This window comes from Heterocephalus glaber, unplaced genomic scaffold, assembly GCF_053883595.1.
Source record: "Heterocephalus glaber isolate CG9 unplaced genomic scaffold, H.glaber_assembly_v1.0 deba00001428, whole genome shotgun sequence".
Lineage (NCBI taxonomy): Eukaryota > Metazoa > Chordata > Mammalia > Rodentia > Bathyergidae > Heterocephalus > Heterocephalus glaber.
Window position 1 is genome coordinate 2,150,540 of NW_028258293.1, and position 20,685 is coordinate 2,171,224.

At 40.1% G+C, this 20,685-nt stretch overlaps 1 long non-coding RNA gene across 2 annotated transcripts in view; it reads left to right on the forward strand.

Moving 5' to 3' along the window:
* The window catches only part of LOC110350581 (uncharacterized), a 221,092-nt gene that overhangs the window by 52,530 nt on the left and 147,877 nt on the right, over window positions 1–20,685 (forward strand). For both annotated transcript variants that reach the window (XR_015451398.1, XR_015451399.1), the window contains exon 2: window positions 13,539–13,758. This is a non-coding gene — a long non-coding RNA (uncharacterized LOC110350581). The remainder of the gene's footprint in view (window positions 1–13,538; window positions 13,759–20,685) is intronic.

The following is a 20,685-nucleotide window of genomic DNA, read 5'->3' on the forward strand; positions in this document are numbered from 1 at the left end:
TAAAGACAAAAATAAGTGAGAATGAGGAAAATGTCCTTCAATTTATCAAACGGTGGCAAGAAAGCAAGACCTGAGTGGTTTGAGAATGAGTGGGAGCAGAGGGAACGGACGAGGAGAGCATGGATGGTCTTTTCGGACATTTCACTGGGAAGGGGAAGAGTAGTTAGAGAGAAGTGGGGACACGGGGGAGGGATTTAATTTTCAGAAAAGGAAGATCTGACCATGCCTGAGGGTCCATCGGAAAACTCTGGTCAAGGAGTAGTTGAGTATGCTGGAGAGAGAAGAAAGGTCCCTAATTTACCCAGCTTCAAAAGCTGAGAGGAAACAGCACTGCAGGCACGCATGGAGGAGTATTGTTAGATGGGAGAGGGGCTCTGTGCCAGTACCAGAGGGAAAGAGGGTGCATGCTCGAGTCAGAGGCTGGGTAGCCTCGGAGGCAGCAGGATGAAGCTTCCATCTCCTCTCCTATGTGGGAGGTCACAGCGCAAAGGGAAGCGATGAGGAGAAGGCTGTAGAGAGAGAGTGGGGAGCAGATGGTGTGGAAATTCTCCCTGTGGAAGGCGGGAGGGACATTAGACCCCACCTGCTCCATCTGGAGATCGGGCCCAGGGCCTTGCAGGAGTGACGGCCCAGCCCTTTCCAGCTTTTATTCTGAGATAGGGTCTTACCAAGTTGCCCAGGCTGGCCTTGACGTGGTGTTCCTCTCACCTCGGCCTCTCCTCTCCTCTCTCTCTCAATCTCTCTCTCTCATTAATACTTGGATATTTTTTCAAAGTACAACTGGGATCCAGCAAATTTAACTTCTTTGCACTTTATATATTAGAATCATTTCATACATCATCAAATTTTATTTTATGATATAATTTCAATAGGCATATACTACAGAAAAGTCTTTAAACGTATATTTGAATAACCACAGCCTACTGTAGTAATTATTTAGAGGATTTATTTTCCTGTGTGGGTTTTAGACACTTGCCCATGAAAACCAATCTAGATTCACTATCCAGATATCTTTATGACTTGTACATCAGAAAAGTTGAAGCTATTTCAAAAGTTAAGTGGTAAAGATTTTGTAGACTATATGATAATATTTTTAAAGACATTCATATAGTTTTGTTTTTACTTTAAATGTGTAAAAGGAAAACAGATATAATAAAAAGTTTAAATAGAACATGCATGAATGAGATATTCTTATACAAAGGGCATTAAGGTTTTAGGAATCTTTTAGCACAGATGTGAATTTTTATTATTTTGTTTTTTGATTTTTTGAGACAGGGTTTCACGATGTAGCCCAGGCTGGACTCAGAGTCTCAATGATCCTCCTGCCTGGGCTTTCTGAGAGCACCATCATGCCTGGGAAAAATTTGAATTTTTAAAAAAGACTTGATGGGTATTTTAATCTTACTAAACCATAACTAAAGAAGCAAAGTTAATTAATACATTTTCATAATTTTACCACTGTGCTATTGCACGCTCAGATTGAGATTTTAGAAATTTTTGGTCAACCAGAAGCTATTTGAGACTTATGAATGTACTTGAAAATATGTGAATTGTCTTTGCCAAGAGATGAGATTTCCATGTGATATCACAAAGGAATTGTTTTGCTAGTTCCCTAAAACAAAAATACCATCAAGTCTACATCTGTGAGTTTAAGTGTGTTATTGTGATAGTGCTATCATTTCACCTAAACTATAAATCCGTGCCCAAAGAAGGCCGAGATAGTAAATAACACGCTTTTTTTCCCCCCATTAATTTTATTGGTACATTTTAGGTATACAATACAGTTACATTCATCATTGGGATCTTGTACCATTACATGAGTCTCTTGGTTCTTATTTTTTCCCCTTCCCTTGCCCTCCCTTCACCCCCTCCACCCTTCCCTATTTGCAAAGACCTTGTTTCCATTTTTTTCCTCTTCTCATATTTTTTCCTTTCCCTTTTTTCCCTTCCCCTACCCCTCCCAATTCCCCTGCTCTTTAGACCTTTTCTACCTGTTACACAATATCAGTTATACATTTTTTAAATTACAATATTAAGATCTAGGAGACATTACCACAGATTACAGAATTTAAAAGGATATAGAAAGCATATTACAAAAATCTTTTTTGAAATAAATTTGACAACTTCTAAGAAGTAACTTAGAAGACAAATTAATGAAACTAACTCTGGAGGAAATATAAAATTTGAATAGCACCTATTAAAGAAAGTATATTCCTAGCTCGAAAACCTACCTATATGACAACAGCAGGCTCATATGCATTTTAACTGATAAATTAATAAAAAGTAAACAACACATTTTAAGAGCCTTAGATTATTTCCAGCTCACCTGGAATTTTAAATCATATTTGAGTAAACTGCTCAAATTTAGGGAACATTGGTTAAGATGCAAGATTTATATTTATAAAGTTGATTTCCCCTCTTCTAAATGTGGTCTAACAGAATTACTTATCAAAACAGAAGAGCGATGCTTCTTAGGTGCCGGAGGCGTTCAGGTCCAAGCCTCTGCCGCACGTGTCCCTGAAGTGAGCTATTATCACATTCTAATGCGTGCCTGGCCTCGTGTTTTGCATACTTATAAACAAAAGCATATGCCAGCTGGGAGCAGCCTTTGCAGCTACTAACATGTGGAAGCATTACTAGTCCACCGGAGTTGAAATACAGAGAAGCTAATCCGATTGGGGAACTTCCAGGCTGCAGCACCTAGTCAGTTACTATTAGATTTTTCATTTCTTGTTCATTGTTCATTGTTATGATTTTATGCACCAAATGGTTGGAGTCGCTAAGCTTTTATGTTCTCCGGGACCTCACTTGAGAAAGGTCAAGTGTTACGTGAATGCTATCTTTTAGTTAGATAAGTAAGTGCTCATACTCTTTTTTTTTTTTTTGGTACCGGGGATCGAACTCAGGTCCTTGCGCTTGCGCAGCAGGCGGCGAAACCACTGAGCTAAATCCCCGGCCCCAGTGTTCATACTCTTGATTCAATACATGCCTTGTTGTTTTGCTTGCTTTATACCAGATCTGAAAAAATATTATTTAATAATGCATAATGTTATTTCATAACAATTACTTCTATTTACAAGCACAGATTAGAAGTGTAATTGTACCAAGAACTAAAAACAACAGATCTGCAAAATAAGAATTTCTTTTGTTACTTCCTTTTTAATGAATTAGATATTTTTGAGTTTTCCTTCTACACATCTGTGTTAATATTAAACTGCTTTTACTTTGTAAAGTCTACGAATAACTAAGAACTCCAAAAGATTTAGACAATTTTCATAAAGACATTTATATAGTTTCATGTGGTAAATGCTTTAGCTATGGTTCCTGTCTCCACGCGTCCTTCTAAGAGCAGAAAGAAGCTGCCTGCTCTTGCTTTAGCAGGTTCTTCTAGCCAGGCCTTGGTTCTGAGCTGTGTGAAAATCGCCTTCTGCACAGCACCCCCCATAACAGGGCTTCCGGAATCGAGGGGTTGGGAGGCTACTCGGATTCTGTGCACCTCTGAGACCAGAACAGACTGAAATCATAATGGATTTCGAGACAGTGAGCGCAGCCTGCTGTTTCGGAGGCATCGCGGCCCAGAGAAGGAGGCGGAGGGCAGGCTGGGCCAGGGCTTCCCTTCTGGAGGCACAGGAGGAAGCGGAGCTGGGAACCGGGCTGCAGGCAGAGGTCCCCGCCACGTGCACTGCTCTGGCGCCGCCGCTCAGGAGGAAGCCCAGTGCCCACAAGCCCGGGGACCCTCAGGGAAGCTGCGTGCGGCCGGGGCGGGGGGGTCGGGGCGGGCTCCGGCCTTCTCGTCCTGCGGGGGGGCGTGCTGACCCGGCCTCAGTCCGCCCGGGACGTCCCTGCTCTTCCGGGGGTCCCAGAGCATAGCAGGTGGTGAAAAGCATACCCCAGGGGTTCTCAAACGAGTCCGAATGGCAGATTAATCGAGGGGCCCGGGATGAAGCGCAGTGGCGCCGCGCCTGCCTGCCAAGGGCGAGGCCCTGAGTTCGATCCCCGGGACCGGAAGAAAAAATAGCAGATTAATCGAATCAACTCCAAATCCACTCTACATCACGCAGAATGTTCTCTTCCTATTCTGTTTGTGTCCCAGTTTACGCCCAACGACACAGTCCAAAACGATTATTGTGTACTTTCTGATACCCTCTAAAGAGTAAGATGTGCCTTGTACGTGTCCCTAAATTACTCGCAAAAATGTATTCGTGATGTACGAATAAATCAATAAATAAGTAAATAAATAAAAAATCAGGGATTATAATAATTACTTTAGTAGGTCATTTCAAGGGTTAAGTGACCAGAGTGCGGCTCCTGTCTGGTAGCAGCATCCACCTTGTTCTGAGAGAGGCGCTCCATCCTGGGCCCCACTGCTCCTCTAAGGGCTTCTGACAAGGAAGGAATTGTTTAAAAAGGGGCAAAGGGGAAGGGGAGGTGGGAGGGGTGGGGAAAGGAAAGATAGGAGGGGAATTAATATGGGAAAATGAGAAAATGGAAACAAAGTCTTTGTAAATAGAGAGGGGTGGAGGAGTCGAAGGGAGGGCAGGGGAAGGGGGAAAAATGAATCAAGATATCTTATGGAAAGGTGCAAATCTCCAATGATGAGCGTCATTATATTGTATACCTAAAGTGTATACCTAAAGTGGTACCTAAAGTGTACCAATAAAATTAATTTAAAAAAATAAACTGAAGAAACGCCCTTCCTGGGCATAGCTTCCCCTCGGCCCTCACTGTCCGATGAGTTTTCAGGCTGCGGTACGAGACCCAGTTCTCAAGGCCTTGGTGAGGACCAAGATGTTTGCCCTTTGCTCTGGAAGGAAGACCTGGTCTTTCCTCAGCACCTGGGTGCCCCTGCTCTCGGGCTAACAGTTCCCTTTCTGCAGTATGAGGGTTGTCTCTTCTCCCTGCGGGCCTTTCAGAGATGTTCCCTTCCTCACAAGGCTCGAGTGAGTGTAACTCACCACAGACAAGCACCTTCTTTTGTTTTACCTTGCTTTCCAGCCCATGCTGATATTTTTCTAACATATATCTCTAGATATTTTCCCTGCAGGGTTTCTTGTAGTAAGAGATCCGAAGTCAATAGCCTCTGAGGTTGTCAATAGCATCCCTTGTTTGGACCAGTCTGGTTCATTTTCACTTTCCTGAGTTAAAGGATTCTGCCGAGGACGCGTCCTTCCGCAGCCTGACATCTAGTTCAGATCAGGAGTCAGGTCTGTTATTGTTCTGCCTGGCTCCCTGTAACAGAACTCATCTTGTCTTTGCCTTCCCTTAATCATGGGACCATCAATTTTTAGAATTTACCCGACACTTTTTTTTTTTAGTATTTTACACTAACCTCCAATTTGTACAGATTTTACGGGCACTCTTTGTATAATTGTCCTATCTTCAAAAGAGATTCCCCAATCGGTCTTATTAGAAATTTACATGCACCATAAATCCCACCTTTGCAGTGTTTAGGCTCTGGCCCCTCAGGAGGATTATTGAGTCTCCTGTCCAAGATCTTGACTTTATTCCTCTTCTAGGAATCACTGGACCCAAGTTACTGTTCCTTGATTTTGTTGCAGCTGAAACATTTTCCCCTGTTATGTAATAACCTTTTTAAAAAGCAGTTAGATTTGAACCTGTCTTCCTGATTGTTGACTTCACGTTATCATGATACATTTCTCTTTTTCGTATTGGTCAAATATGTATGCTTGGGTGTTTGTTGTTATTCTAAGGATTCCTCTTCCTCCTCCAGCTGAATCACCTTGCTTTGCTTTTTTTTCATGTATACACTGTTCTACTCTGATCAAAATCATGAAGCATATTTTAAAACCACTTTACTTTCTCCTTGATTCCTTTACCAAATCAGGTCCCTAGATTTGTAATGCTCTCTTTTCATGGTTTCTGTGTTTTAATTCAGGAACACAGAATGTTCTTTTTACAGTAAATTGGATATTTTCTGTTGGAGAAGACACAATTTGGGTTTATGAAATTTAGAAACATGGCCAAAATATGTGATAAGCAAATTTAGAGTCAACTTGGGTTAGCAGAGGTTACCTTAAAAGCCATGGACAAGCCCTACAAATCTAAGATTAGCTCACCTAGGTTTCCTTCTGGGGCCCAAATGCAGTTTATAATAGCAATGCTCGCTAATGCTCCCTAGCCAGTCCTGGTGCAACTTAAAGGTAGGCTATTTCTGTCATGCACATAAATTCAGCTACCATTGTAAAGAGTGGCCTGCAGATTTACATTTAAAACACAGAAAAGCAGCAAATATTTTTCCACCTTCCTCTGCCTAAAATGACGTCACCTCATGGCTGACTTGTCTGAAGCTTTAGTTGAAGTTCAACGTGTGGTAAAAGTGCAGCTGTAGCAGCCTGCGCAGTGAGGCAGGTGTGACCAGCTGGGTGTGCTCAGCCCTTCCTGGGAGCCTGGCGAATCAGAACCATGCCCAAGCCCGGGCTGGCATTTTCTGAAGGCTAACGCTGTGACAAAATAATTTCAGTTGCATTTTTTTTTTTGCTTAAATTCTTTTACTGGTACATTTTAGGTATACGATACTTTTATATTTATCACTGGGTGCTTGTACCTGTACATGATGCATCTTGGTTCTTATTTTTTCCCCATTCCCTGTGTGCCCATCCCTATTTACATAGACTTTGTTTCCATTTTTCTTTCTCATAATTTTTCCTTTCCCCTCTTTCCTTTCCCCTTCCCCTCCCAACACCCCTACCCCTTTGGACCTTTTCCTATTTCAAATTATCAATTATTCATTTTAATCATTTTAATCCTTATTTACACTTTCAGTTTCTCACACTAGAGAAACTATTCGGTATTTACACATGTGTGTCCTATTTATTTTGCTTAAGAGTATGGCTTCAATTTGCATCCATTTAGCCATAAATGTCTCTAGTTTCTCATTCTTTATGGCTGAGTAGTACTCCATTTTATAAAAAAACCACATCTTCTTTATCCAGTCTCCAGTTGATGGGCACTTGGGCTGTTTCCAAGCTTTACCTATGACAAACTGTGCTGCTATAAACATGGGTGCACATATATTGCTGTGGTATGATTCTTTCAATTCTTTGGGGAAGATCCCCAGCAGAGGGATAGCTGGGTCAAATGGGACCTCTAGCCCTAGTTCTTTGAGGTATCTCCATACTGATTTCCACAGTGGTTGCACCAGTCTGCACTCCCACCAACAATGGAGAAGGGTTCCTTTCTCCCCACACCCCCGCCAGCATTTGTTATTGGTTGATTTCTTGATAGCAGCCATTCTTTGTGGGGTGAGGGGGAATCTCAGCGTTGTTTTCATCTGCATCTCCCGAATGACCAGTGATGTTGAATATTTCTTCATATATTTATTTGCTGCTTTTACTTCTTTGACTGAGAAATGTCTGTTCATTTTAGATGCCCATTTTTGAATTGGGTCTTTGAATTTGGGGAGTCTGATTTTTTTCAATTCTTTATATATTGTACATAGTAGACCTTTGTCTGAGGTACAGCTGCTAAAATTTTTTTCCTACATTGTACGTTGCCTCTTAGCTCTGTTGATAGTTTCTCTTGCAGTGCAGAAGCTTTTTAATAAGATAAGATCCCAGTTGTTGATTCTTTGTGCTAGCTCCCTTGCTACTGAGGTTTTGTTCATAAAGTCTTTTCCTATGCCAATGTCTTCAAGAATTCTATCTAACTTATCTTCTAGCAAGTTTAGTGTTTCTGTCTTAATATTTAGATCTTTAATCCACTTTGATCTTAGTTTAGTGCATGGCAATAGGTATGGGTCTAGTTTTAATCTTTGACAGTTTGAAATCCAGTTTTTCCAACACTATTTATTAAATAGGCTCTTTCCTCCAATGAGGGTGGTTGACTCCTTTGTCAAAGATGAGGTGGTTGAGTATGTCTGAAGTTGTTTCTGGATCTTCTAATCTATTCCACTGATCCTCAGGTCTGTTTCTTTGCCAGTACCATGCTGTTTTTATCAAGTAGCTTTGTGGTATACTTTCAAGTTGGGGATTGTGATACCTCCAGCCATGTCTCTGTTGCCTAGAATTGCTTTTGGTATTCTAGATCTCTTCTGGTTCCAAATGAATTTTTGGATTGTTTCCTCTAGTTCTATGAAGTATATTGTTGGAATTTCAATAAACATTGTATTAAATCTATATAGTAGTTTTGGAAGTATGGCCATTTTCACTATATTGGTTCTTCCTACCCAGGAACAAGGGATGTCTTTCCATTTTCTTATATCCTCTTCCATCTCTTTTTTCAGAGTGCTGTAGTTTTCAGTGTAGAGGTCTTTTGCTTCCTTTGTTAGGTTGATTCCTAGATACTTCATTTTTTGGGGATGCTATTATAAAAGGAATTGTTTCCCAAATTTCTCTCTCAGTGTGTCTGCTATTTGTGTATAAGAAGGCTATTGTATTTTGAGTGTTGACCTTATACCCAGCTACTCTACTGAATCTGTCAATTAAGTCTAGAAGTCTTTTGGCCAAGTTTTTTGGGTCTTCTATGTAAAGTATCATATCATTGGCAAATAATGACAGTTTCACTTCTTCCTTTCCTATCTTTATTCCTTTTATTTCTTTCTCTTGTCTAATTGCCGTGGCTAATGTTTCCAGAACTATATTGAACAGGAGTGGTGATAGTGGGCATCTTCATCTTGTTCCTGATTTTAGTGTGAAAGTTTTCAGTTTTTGGCCATTTAGTATGATGTTGGCTGTTGGTTTTTCATAGTCTTAATCAGGTTGAAATAAAGACCTTCTATTCCAATTTTCTGTAGAGTTTTTATCATGAATGTGTGTTGGATTTTGTCAAATGGCTTTTCTGTATCTATTGAGATGATCATACGGTTTTTGTCCTTGACTCTGTTGAGATAGTGTATTTCATTTATTGATTTATGAATGTTGAACCATCCTTGCATCCCTGGGATAAATCCAACTTGGTCATGGTGTATGATCTTCTTGATGACCCTCTGTATTCTGTTTGCCAGTATCTTGTTGAGGATTTTTGCATGAATGTTCATTAGGGAGACTGGTCTACCGTTCTCTTTTTGGGTTGGGTCTTTGGTTTTGGAATCAAAGTAACACTTGCTTCCAGGAATGAATTTGGAAGCCTTGCTTCCCTTTCAATTTCCTTAATGAGTTTAAAGAGTAATGGTGATAATTCTTTAAATGTCTCGTAGAATTCAGCAGTGAAGCCACCAGGACCTAGGCTTTTCTTTGTTGCTAAATTTTTTGTTACATTTTCAATTTCACTCATTGTAATTGGGGTATTTAAAATTTCTATATCTTCTTCATTTAACTTTGGCAATTCATATGTATCTAAGAATCTGTCCATTTCTTCTGTGTTTTCCAATTTATTAGAGTACAGGTTCTCAAAGTAGGTATGATGGTCCTCTGGATTTCTGCTGGGTCTGTTGTGACTTCACCTTTTTCGTTCTTAATTACATGGATTTGAGCCTTATCTTTCCTTTTTTTGATAAGGTTGGGTAAAGGTTTATTGGTTGTACTTATTATTTCAAAAAAACAACTCTTTTGATTTATTAATTTTTTGTATCAGTCTCTTAGTCTCCATTGCATTGATTTCTGCCCTGATCTTTATAATTTCCTTTCTTGTACAAGCTTTGGGTTTGTTATGCTCTTCTTTTTCTAGGAGCTTGAGGTTCTGCATTAGGTTATTTATCTGAGTTCTCTCTGTTTTCCTAATATGGGCACTCACTGCTATGAATTTCCCACATAGAACTGCTTTCATTATGTCCCATAGATTCCTGTATGTTGTACTGGCATTATCATGTACTTGTAGAAACTGTCTAATTTCTTCTTTAATTACTTCTGTGACCCATTGGTTGTTCAGGAGGGTGTTATTCAATTTCCATGTGTTTGTGGGGGTTTTGCGGTTTCTTATGTTATTGACCTCCAAGTTTATTGCACTACTGGCTGATACTACACAGGAGGTAACTTCAATTTTTCACATTTACTTAGACATGTCCAATGAGCTAGCACATGGTCTATTTTGGAGAATGACCCACGTGCAGCTGAAAAAAATGTGTATTCTGATTTTGTGGGGTGGAACACTCTGTAAACATCTATTAAGTCAATTTGTTCAATAGCTTTGTTCAGTCCTAAAATTTTATTGTTAATTTTTTGTCTAGATGATCTGCCTATTTGTGATAGTGGGGTATTGAAGTTCCCCACTACAATTGCATTAGTGCTTATTTGATTTTTCATGTCCATTAGTATTTGTTTTGTATAGTTGGGGGCATTCATATTTGGTGGATATATATTTAGGATTGTCATCTCTTCCTCTTGGATTGTTCCCTTCACAAGGATGTAGTGACCATCTTTGTCTCTCTTACTTAGTTTTGGTTTGAAATCTACTTTGTCTGCAAATAAGATTGCTACCCCTGCTTTTTTCTGGGTTCCTGTCTCATGGAAAACTACTTTCCATCCTTTTACTTTCAGTCTATGAATTCCTTTTTGAGTTAGGTGTGTTTCTTGTAAACAGCATATTGTTGGATTTTGCTTCTTAATCCATTCTGTCAGTCTATTTCTTTTGATTGGTGAATTGAGGCCATTAACACTGAGAGTTATAATTGATAGATATTGACTGATCCTTGTCATGATGTTTTGCTGTTGTTGGCTCTTTTATTTCTTATTTATTTCCCCCTTTCCCTTTAGTTTCTTACCTTGCCTGGTGGCTTCCCTCTGTTGGGCCTCACAGAATTGTGACCTTCATTGTCTTTTTCTAGGATATTGCTTAGAATTGTTTGGAGTGCTGGTTTGGTGTTCATGAAATTTCTCAGATGTTCTTTGTCATGGAAGTATCTAATTTCCCCATCGATTTTGAAAGATAATTTTGCAGGATACAACAGTTTAGGTTGGAAGTTATTTTCTTTTAGGGCTTGAAATACTTCACTCCAGGCTCTCCTTGATTTGAGGGTTTGTGTGGAAAAGTCTGCTGTGATTCTGATGGACTTTCCTTTGTACGTGATTTGTTTCTTTTCTCTAACTGCCTGTAGGATTTTGTTCTTCTGTTGGGTTTCTGGGATCTTGACTATTATACGTCTATGTGTGGATTTTTTTGATCATGGCTAGTTGGAGTTCTATATGCCTCACTTGTCTGAATGTCCAATTCTCCACCTCTGTCAGGGAAGTTTTCTATTACTTCTATGAACAGTTTTTTTATGTCAATTGTACTTTCTCCTGTTTTTTCGTGGACTGCTATCAGTCTTATGTTATTCTTCTTTGCATCATCTAGCAGCTGCTGGATTGATTTCTCATGGTCCCTTACTGTTTTGAAGAGATCTCTGTTTTCATGGTCCTTAAGCACAATCCTGTCTTTTATATCTGATATCCTATCTTCAGATTCCCTTAATCTGCTCTGCATGCTTTCAATAGAGTTTTTAATCTCCTGAATATCTGTTTGAATCTGTTTCATGGATTCCATTTCTTTCTTATGTTGGGTGATCATGGTTTCCATTTCTTTCTTATTCTGGGCATTTATGGCTTCCAGCATGTTTCTGAGCTCATCTATTTTTTAATCTATTTCTGTTCTGGAGCCTCTAATCATGTCTTTCACTCTACTCACCATCTCTGTAGTTATCTGGGAAATTATTTCTGTTTTGAATTTTTCTAGTGCCTCATTTATCTATTTTGTTACTTCCTGTGCTATCAGTTCAGGGTGTCCAGGTGGTTGATCATCAGACTTTTCCACCTCGTTTCCCCCAGAATTTGCCTTTTGTGGGGTGGAAGTCTGAGTTTGTGCCTTGCTTAAATGTCTTCTCATTTTTGTTTTTGGTGCTGTCCTTGGTTTAATTCCTGGTTTGATACTTTGAAGTTGCTTATTGTAAATATCTTTGTTGATGTATTTAGAACACTTATGGAGTGATTGCTTCTCAGAGATGTCTTCTGGATATAGCTAGTCTTTAGGTTTTGAGTCTCTAATGGCTCTGAGGCTGTCTCATTTTCATTATACCAGGAAGGACAACTGATTAGATCAATCACAACACCTTAGCCCAAGTGATACAATCAGCAACACAATAGCATCAAGGACCTCTTAGAAAATGACAATTTGTGGTAGTTATTAATATATTACCTTTAACTGTGTGAATTAGATCAAAATCAAGGACCAACACAATGTATGTTTATAGTGAATAAACTGTTCAATATAGCAACTATAACCTTTGGGATAGGGAGTTAGAAGGAGTTCGGGAGAGAGGAATAGGTAGGTAGAAGGATAGGGAAAGGTTAGCAGTGAGGCCAGAGAACACAGGTGAGAGAAAAAAAGAGAAGAAAAGAAAGATAAAGAAGAAATATAAATTAGGGGCACAACAGGAACACAAAGGGAGATGAAGAACAATGTGAGACAGCAAGGGAGTGAGGCAGAGAGAGAGGAAGAAAGAAAAGAGAAAAGAAAGAAAAAAGAGAAAAATAATAAATAAAAATTTAAAAGCGTAGCAAAGAAGAAAAACAAAAATAAGAGCAAAAAAAAATAGTGGTAATTTCAAAAATAACAAATAAAAATAAAAATGAAGGGACTCCTTCAGGGTACGTCTCTGCTGTCACAATAGACAACGTGGGCAGCAGTGTGCAGTTATAAGTCAATGAGTCTCAGCAAGCCAGTCACAGATGCATAAGATTCAGGCAGATTTCTGGCTGCAAGTCACAAGTTGAGCTCCCTGTCTTCCTGCAGGGTTGAATGCTGCAAAGTTCTACTGCAGGTTCTAGCTGCCTTTCCCTTGGTAAGATAGTCCAGGTTCCAAAGGGAGGTGATGATCCCTCCAACTTACCAAGCATGGTGGTCTGGTGTGCCTTTATTGCAGAGATTCTCTTCACTTTTCCAGTAGGCTTCAGTTTTCATCAAGGAGCCTGAGAGAGGCCCTCTCTCTGTTGTTCACTTCTGCAGTTCAGGACAATGGCCTTTATGCTCCCCTGTACCTCTGTAGTGTGGATCCAAGTGGCAGGGGGAGGGGGGTGCTGTTGTTGCAGGCACCCTTGCGGCCAAGCTGGAGGCTGTTGGGCATGCCCAGGGGTCTTCACCAGCTGGGTCTCCTGGTCTAAAGTGGGCAGAGTGAGCCGGACTGAGAAGGGCACACTCAGCCTGCGCCTGTTCTGCCTGTGTGCATGGCCAAGCTGGAGGCTGGTGGGTGTTCCATAGTTAAGATTTTGAGGAACAACTGCATTGAGAGTGCCAGGAACTCCAGGACTGTAGCAGGAAAGTCTTCTGTGGAGCTGGCGCTCTGTGCCAGGTCTAACATCATGGTCACAGTGTCTTAGGGACCAGAGCTCCCGGGATCCCTGCTTGAGCTGGCCCAGCACAGCGTCAAGCTCAAAGCTCAGTAACCCCTGACCTGCTTCCTGAGATTCAACCTCTTCTACTAGCATTGTCTGTTTCCATGGCCGTCCAGGGGCATCCAGTTCCACCTCCAAACCCTGCAACACTGTGGCTGCTTCTCTCCATTCTCCAGATTTCAGTTGCATTCTTTCTGTGACTTATCAAGTTCTAATTTCCTGTAGCCCTTGCTTGTTACAAAGTTTAAGACTAACCTGCCATTTCTCTATGCACAGGCTTTGCAAGGAAAATATAGCTACAGAACTGTATATTCAACTATGTGATCCAACACGAGCTGCTCCATACCTGAGGTCAAAAGGCAAGCAAACAACCAACACTATATTGTCTTTACATACCATCAAAGTGCAAAGTCACCAATGGAAGCCCTCCACAAATCTCCAGCTTTGTATTTGCTCTTCATAGTAACTTCCTATGACTTTCTACCAAAGTGATACCGTAAGTATGCCCTTCCCTGAGTTTTGTGAGCCATCTTACTGAATTATTGGACCTGAGAGTGTAGCGTGAACACTCGTGTTTGTCACCCACTGATCAGAAGTGAGGATGGTGTCCTGGGAATCCCCAAACATGTGACTGATGTCTTAGGTTGTCGCAGGCATGTCCTTGGAAACTCTACACTGGGCTCACCTTTCCTGATTTTAAAGCTTTCTACAAATAGGACCACAACATTTAAAGTGGTGGGGTACCAGCATATAGACCAGTGGTGGTGAACCCATGGCACGTGTGCCACGGCGGGCCCAGCAGCCAAGCATTGGATATTGGATTGGATATTCAAGCATTGAATATTAATTGCAGTGTCCCACTTAGCAATAAATAAGTGGGCATTGGGATGATGTTTGGATGCTCGGTCTCTAAGAGGTTTGCCATACAGACAATGGAACAGAACTCGGAGTCCAGAAATAAACCAGTACGTTTTTGATCAATGGCAGTTGACTCTCAGCAGATATACTACGGTCATTCACTGAGAAAAGAAGAGTCTCCTCAGCTGGTGGTGCTGACACAACAGACCTGCATGTGCCAAAGACTGAAGTTAGACTCAGTTCCTGTCTGTAAATGTTAACTCAGAATGGATCAGAAATCCAAGTGTAAGAGCCAAACTGATGCAACTCTCAGAAGAAAATATGGGGTCGCTCTTTATGACCTTGGATTTGGCACTGGAGTTGTAGACAGGATAGAAAAAGCATGAGGAATAAAAAAGCAAAAAACACCTGATAAATTGGACTTCATCAGATTTAAAAATGTTCATTGAAGAATATTATCAATAAAATAAAAAATAAACTATAGAAAGAAAAAATATTTTCCCAATGATATAGCTGATAAGGGCTTAATATTAAAATATGTAAAGAACTCTTATGCTCCGTAACAAAAGGACAAACCAACCAATTAAAAATTGGCAAAGGACCCAAATAGACATTTCTGCAGGTAAGATGGCTGAGAGGCAAGAAGCACATGAAAAAAAGCTCAACATCCGTAGTCAGAGAAATGCAAGTTAAAACCACAATGAAATATCACTTCACAAACACAGGCATGATGGTAATAAAACACACACACATAGAAAATCAGTGTTGGTGATAATGTGGAGAAATTGGAACCCTTTTACATTGCTTGTGGGAACATAAAATGGTACAGCTACTTTGGAAAACTGGTTAGTATTTTCTCCAAAAAGTAAACAAGTCTATGTGTACTCATGTTTTTAGAAACACTATACAGAGTAGCCAAAAAGCGGAAACTGAATGTCTGGCAATCGGTTAGCATAAAAATAAACTGTGGTATGTGCATGTGGTACAACGTTACTAAGCCATGAAAAGGAGTGAAAACTGATAATGCTCCACGTGGATACATTTTGAAAACATTATCCCCCTGACAGAAGTCAGACACAAAGGGAACACACCACAGGCTTCCATTCCTATGAAGTATCCTGGGCGGACAAATCCATGGAGCCGGAATGCAGGCTGTTTGCCAGGGCGTGGGTGGGAAGAGGTTGGGAGAGACTGCTTCTAGCATAACCAGCTTCACTTTGGAGAGAAGGAAGGAAATGTCCGGGACCGGACAGAGATGGCGACTGCGCATGTTCAGCCTATCAAGTGCCCCCCAGTCATTCACTTTCAAATGGTTGATTTTTTTTGTTATGTGAATTTTTTTTCCCCATTAACTTTATTGGTACATTTTAGGTATACAATACAATTATATTCATCATTGGGATCTTGTACCATACATGAGTCTCTTGGTTCTTATTTTTTCCCCTTCCCTTGCCCTCTCTTCATCCCCTCCACCCTTCCCTATTTGCAAAGACCTTGTTTCCATTTTTTTCCTCTTCTCATATTTTTTCCTTTCCCTTTTTTCCCTTCCCCTACCCCTCCCAATTCCCCTGCTCTTTAGACCTTTTCTACCTGTTACACAATATCAGTTATACATTTTTTAAATTACAATATTAAGATCTAGGAGACATTACCACAGATTACAGAATTTAAAAGGATATAGAAAGCATATTACAAAAATCTTTTTTGAAATAAATTTGACAACTTGTAAGAAGTAACTTGGAAGACAAATTAATGAAACTAACTCTGGAGGAAATATAAAATTTGAATAGCACCTATTAAAGAAAGTATATTCCTAGCTTGAAAACCTACCTATATGACAACAGCAGGCTCATAAACATTTTAACTGATAAATTATATCAAACAATTAAAGCAGAAAAAAGAAGGAACACTTCTCCCATCATTTTAGGAACTCAACATTGTGCTAATCCTAAAACTGGATAAAGATAATAGAAGAAAAAAGTATGAACATAGATAGAAATTTGTTTAGCAAAACAAACTATTAGAAGTCAGATCTGGCAGGATGTAGAAAGTGGTTTTGTTATAGGGATGGCAGTGTTGGTCAGCATTGGAAGATCCACCCCCAAAAGTCATAATTTTAACAGAGGAAAGGAAAAAGCCATATGATCCTGTCACTAGTTGGAGAAAAAGTATTGGACCAAATTCTACAGCTGTTCATGGTAAAAGCTATCAGGAGACTAGAAGTAGAACAGAACCTTCTCAACAGATTAAAGACATGTACTCCATACTTCCAGCGAGAATGCCTTATATGAATGGAGAAGACACAATGCTTTCTCCTCAAGGTGGGGAACAAGGGCAGATATGCTTACTCTTTATCTGTCCATTAAACTTTGAAACCTAGTCCCCACCAAAATAGTCTGGCAATAAAATGACACAACTAGGATAGGATTGGCACGGCAGAAGCTAAATCTTTATATGTAGATGAAGTGATCATCTACAGAGAAAATACTAAGAAATCTCTAGGAGCCCCTAGAACTTGTACTTGAATTTAGCAGGATTAGAAAACACAAGGTATATATAAAAATTCAGGTCTGTGTATACTTGCTAGAAATGAAGAATTGGATATTGAAATTTAAAAGTTATGTAGGAGTACAAAGGACCTAGAAAAGTTAAAAACAAAAACAAAAACAGTGTTGGAAGATGTTTAGTGCCTAATTTTAAGACTTCTTCTAAAGCTACAGTAATCAAGGCACTGCTGGTGTAAGGAAAGACATATAGATCATTGGAATAAAACAGAGAATCTAGAAATAGAACCACACATATATGGTCCACTGAGTTTTGAAAGATTATTTAACATTAGCATTTTATAGAATATAAACTCTATTCAAGAGCCAGGGAAGAGATAGTGTCTTCAGCAAACGGCACTAGAACACCTGGTATCCATATATAAAAAATTAACCTCAACCCTTTTATTCCATACATGAAAATAGCTTGAAGGGATCTATGAACCTAAATAAGGAAGCCTAAAAGTATAAAACTTTAAGAAGAAATTATAAGGGAAAATATTTATGAATTCAGGGTAGGCAAGAATTACCTAGGATACAAAAAACATGATGTATAAAAGAAAAAAATTGATAAATGAGATTCCATCAAAATTTAGAACTTTAAATGACATTATTGAAATGAAAAGTAGTCCTTAAGCAGACCATATTTACAATGCATATAACCTATGAGCAGAATATATAAAGAATTCTTAGAGCTCATTAATAGACAACCCAATTAAAATGTAGACATAAGAAGATGATAAATAGCCAGTATAGCACAAGGAACGCTGTACAACTCTAGAATCAGAAAAATACTAGTCAGTACAATAATAAGATTGAATTATACACTCATTAGGGAGATGAAGTTAAAAGTTTTAAAAGCCTTGTCATGGCTTTTTCTTTTTGTTGGATTCTCCCCCTTTGCATTTAATTTGTCATGCCCAATGGATTCATTCTGCTGGGTCTCCTGGGGTTGTGATCCTCATTGTCTTTTCCTAGGGTATTGTCTAAAATTTTTTGGAGTGCCAGTTTGGTATTCGTGAAGTTCCTGAGGTGCTCTTTATCATGAAAGTATCTTATTTCTCCATCCATTTTGAAAGATAGTTTTGCAGGGTACATCAATCTGGGTTGGAAGCTGTTTTCCTTTAGGGCTTGAAATACATCACTCCAAGCTCTTCTTGCCTTGAGGGTTTGCATTGAGAAGTCTGCTGTGATTCTGATGGGCTTTCCTTTGTAGGTGATTTGTTTCTTGTCTCTCACTGCTTGTAGAATTTTGTTCTTCTGTTGGATTTCTGGAATCCTAACTATCATATGCCTATGTGTAGATTTTTTTTGATTAAGGCTAGCTGGAGTCCTATATGCCTCACTTATCTGTATGTCAAGTTCTTTTCCCCTCCTTGGGAAGTTTTCTGCCATCACTTCTGTGAACAGTTTTTTAATGTCATCTGCACTCTCTCCTCTTTCATCATTGACTCCAATCAGTCTTATGTTATTCTTCTTTGCATCGACTAGCAGCTGCTGGATTGATTTCTCATGTTCCCTTACAATTTTAAAGCAATTTTTCTTTTCCTCCTCACTAATTGCAATCTTATCTTCTATATGTGAAATTCTATCCTCACATTGGTTCATTCTGCTGTGCAGACTTTCAATGGAGTTTTAATCTCTTGGAAATCTGTTTGTATCTGTTTTATGGATTCCATTTGTTTCCTATGTTGGGATTCCATTATGTTCCTTAGATCCTCTATTTTTTTATCTGTGTTCTCTCTAGATTTATTAATCATGTCTTGCACCATGAGCAAAATCCTTGCTGTTATCTGAGCAATCATTTCTGATTTCATTTTTCCCAGATCTTCTTTTGTTGCCAGTTCAGAGAGTCCAGGTGGTTGAGTATCAGAGTGTTCCATCTCGTTTCCCTTTGGGGTTACTGTAGGTGATCTGGAAGTCTGTTTTTGAGGCTTGTTTATGTGTCTTCTCATTTCCACGGGGGGGGGGGGGTTCCTCTGGTGCCCACATGGCTCACCTTCTCTGCCCTAGGAGCTTGGGATGGTGGCGGGGGAGCTTCCTTCAGGGTGCTGGGACTGGCTGAGCTTCACTGCCCTAGGAGCCTGGAATGGAGGTGGGGAGCTTCCTTCCAGGTGCTGGGACTGGCTGAGCTTCTGTTATGTGAATTTTACCATAAATATTTTCAAAGAAAAGTTAAGTGCAGAAGAACTTAGCCCGCTATCTCAGCCAAGATCACCCTACTTTGGCTGATAGCTGCCTCCAAGACACAGTGCAAAAGCCTAGATAAGAGTCAGAGCCACTCAGCCATCTGCAAACTCAGGATCTGTTCATGGAAACTGAGTTTCAAGGCAGCTTGCAGTTCAGCATTGCTGGGCAGCAGGTGCAGACCTACTGATCTACTCGGACTTTGTAAATGCTACCATGCCATCTTTATTCACTGACTACATAGCTAGCATCTGTTCCTAAACCTTAGCCTTCAGACTGCCAGAGAGCAATGTTCCCTAAGTAGCACTTAGATTATCCCCCTCAAAACTCTGCACATCGAACCGCATGACAGTCTCCATGCTCCGGCCCTGTCCACCCAGCTTCATCCCTCGCAAGGCAGACACCCGCATCCACCTTCTGCTGTGGCTGGACGCCTGCTCAGTGCCCCTCACACGGAGTGGCAGGCCTTGGGTCCTCGCCTTTGCTATCTTTTGCCCCCTCAGGTAAGTCTCTTGGCTCCAGCTACTCGGAGTCCCGAGGTTTGTGTCAGGGTATATTGCTGTGCTGTAATGAGGGGCCCTGAAACTACTGGCAGAGAACTTTGCCATAACCCCTGGGACTCTCCGTGGCTCATCAAGGTGTGCTTCTCTCACACTACACGCCGCTGTGGGCCGACTGCGCCGACATTAACATGGCGAAGCACATCCGTCGTGTGCTGCCGCCTTCATTCAGTGCAATGGTGTGCACCATGGTAGGTCACGAGCCAAGTGTGACGTGTAGAGACTGGGAGATGAGTGTTATAATAGTGAAACACACCACACTATCCCTAATCTAAATCTGTGCGGTTTACACAGTACACACACATGTATATATACCCTGCTGTGTGATAAATTACTCAGCATTTATTAGCTCAAAGCAACAACAGTGTATGATTTTTCAATTTTCTGTGGGTCAAGAATTCTGGCCTGGGCCCCACGACTCTGAGGCCTGCAGGCTCCCAGGGAGCAAAGCTTAGAAATAGTATTTAAATCCCACTTAAGTTGGTCTGCTCTCATCTCCTTTTCACAGCTTCTTTAGGTTCTATCTGCACATGTGCTAGAAAATTTGATCATGTGGTGTTTCTGTTTTGTGTATAGGACTTATCCCTTTAGCTAAAGAGAAAATTTATCTTACATAGTACTTTCAAAACAAAATGTCCAGCTGGGTGTGGTGGCACATGTCTATAATCCCAGCACTTGGAAGGATGAGGCAGGAGGATCACCTCAAGTTAGAGGCCAGCCTAAACTACTTTTTAAGGCCCTGTCTGACTCCCCCAGAAAAATCTCCAAAAGACTCCTAATATCTACCATGGAATGAGGCACATAACAGACCCTCAAGAAATAAAAATTAAAATAAATGTTAAGCAGAGTCATATGTTATAGCACTTAAAATATACTGATGCAAATACTTTCAATGAATAAAGTCCCCAAATTTTTAAACAATTGATTTTGGAACAAATTACTGTTAACTGGTTATCCTATCTATCTATCTATTTATCTATCTATCTATCTATCTATCTATTTATTGGCCATGCTGGGATTGAACCCAGGACCTTGGGCATGTTGTGCTAGGCAAGCTCTCTACCACTCAGCTACCTCCCCAAGCTATTAACTACTCTTTGTTGGCAGTTCTCTTTGATATTAATTAAAGATTCACTGACCACTTTGAGTAGTATCTTGCCATATCCATAGACCTTTAAAAGCTAGAAGATTCTCATTTATTAGTGATAGTACAGCATGAGAACAAGTGCTAATGACTTTTTTTTTTTTGGTACCAGGGATCAAACTCAGGACCTT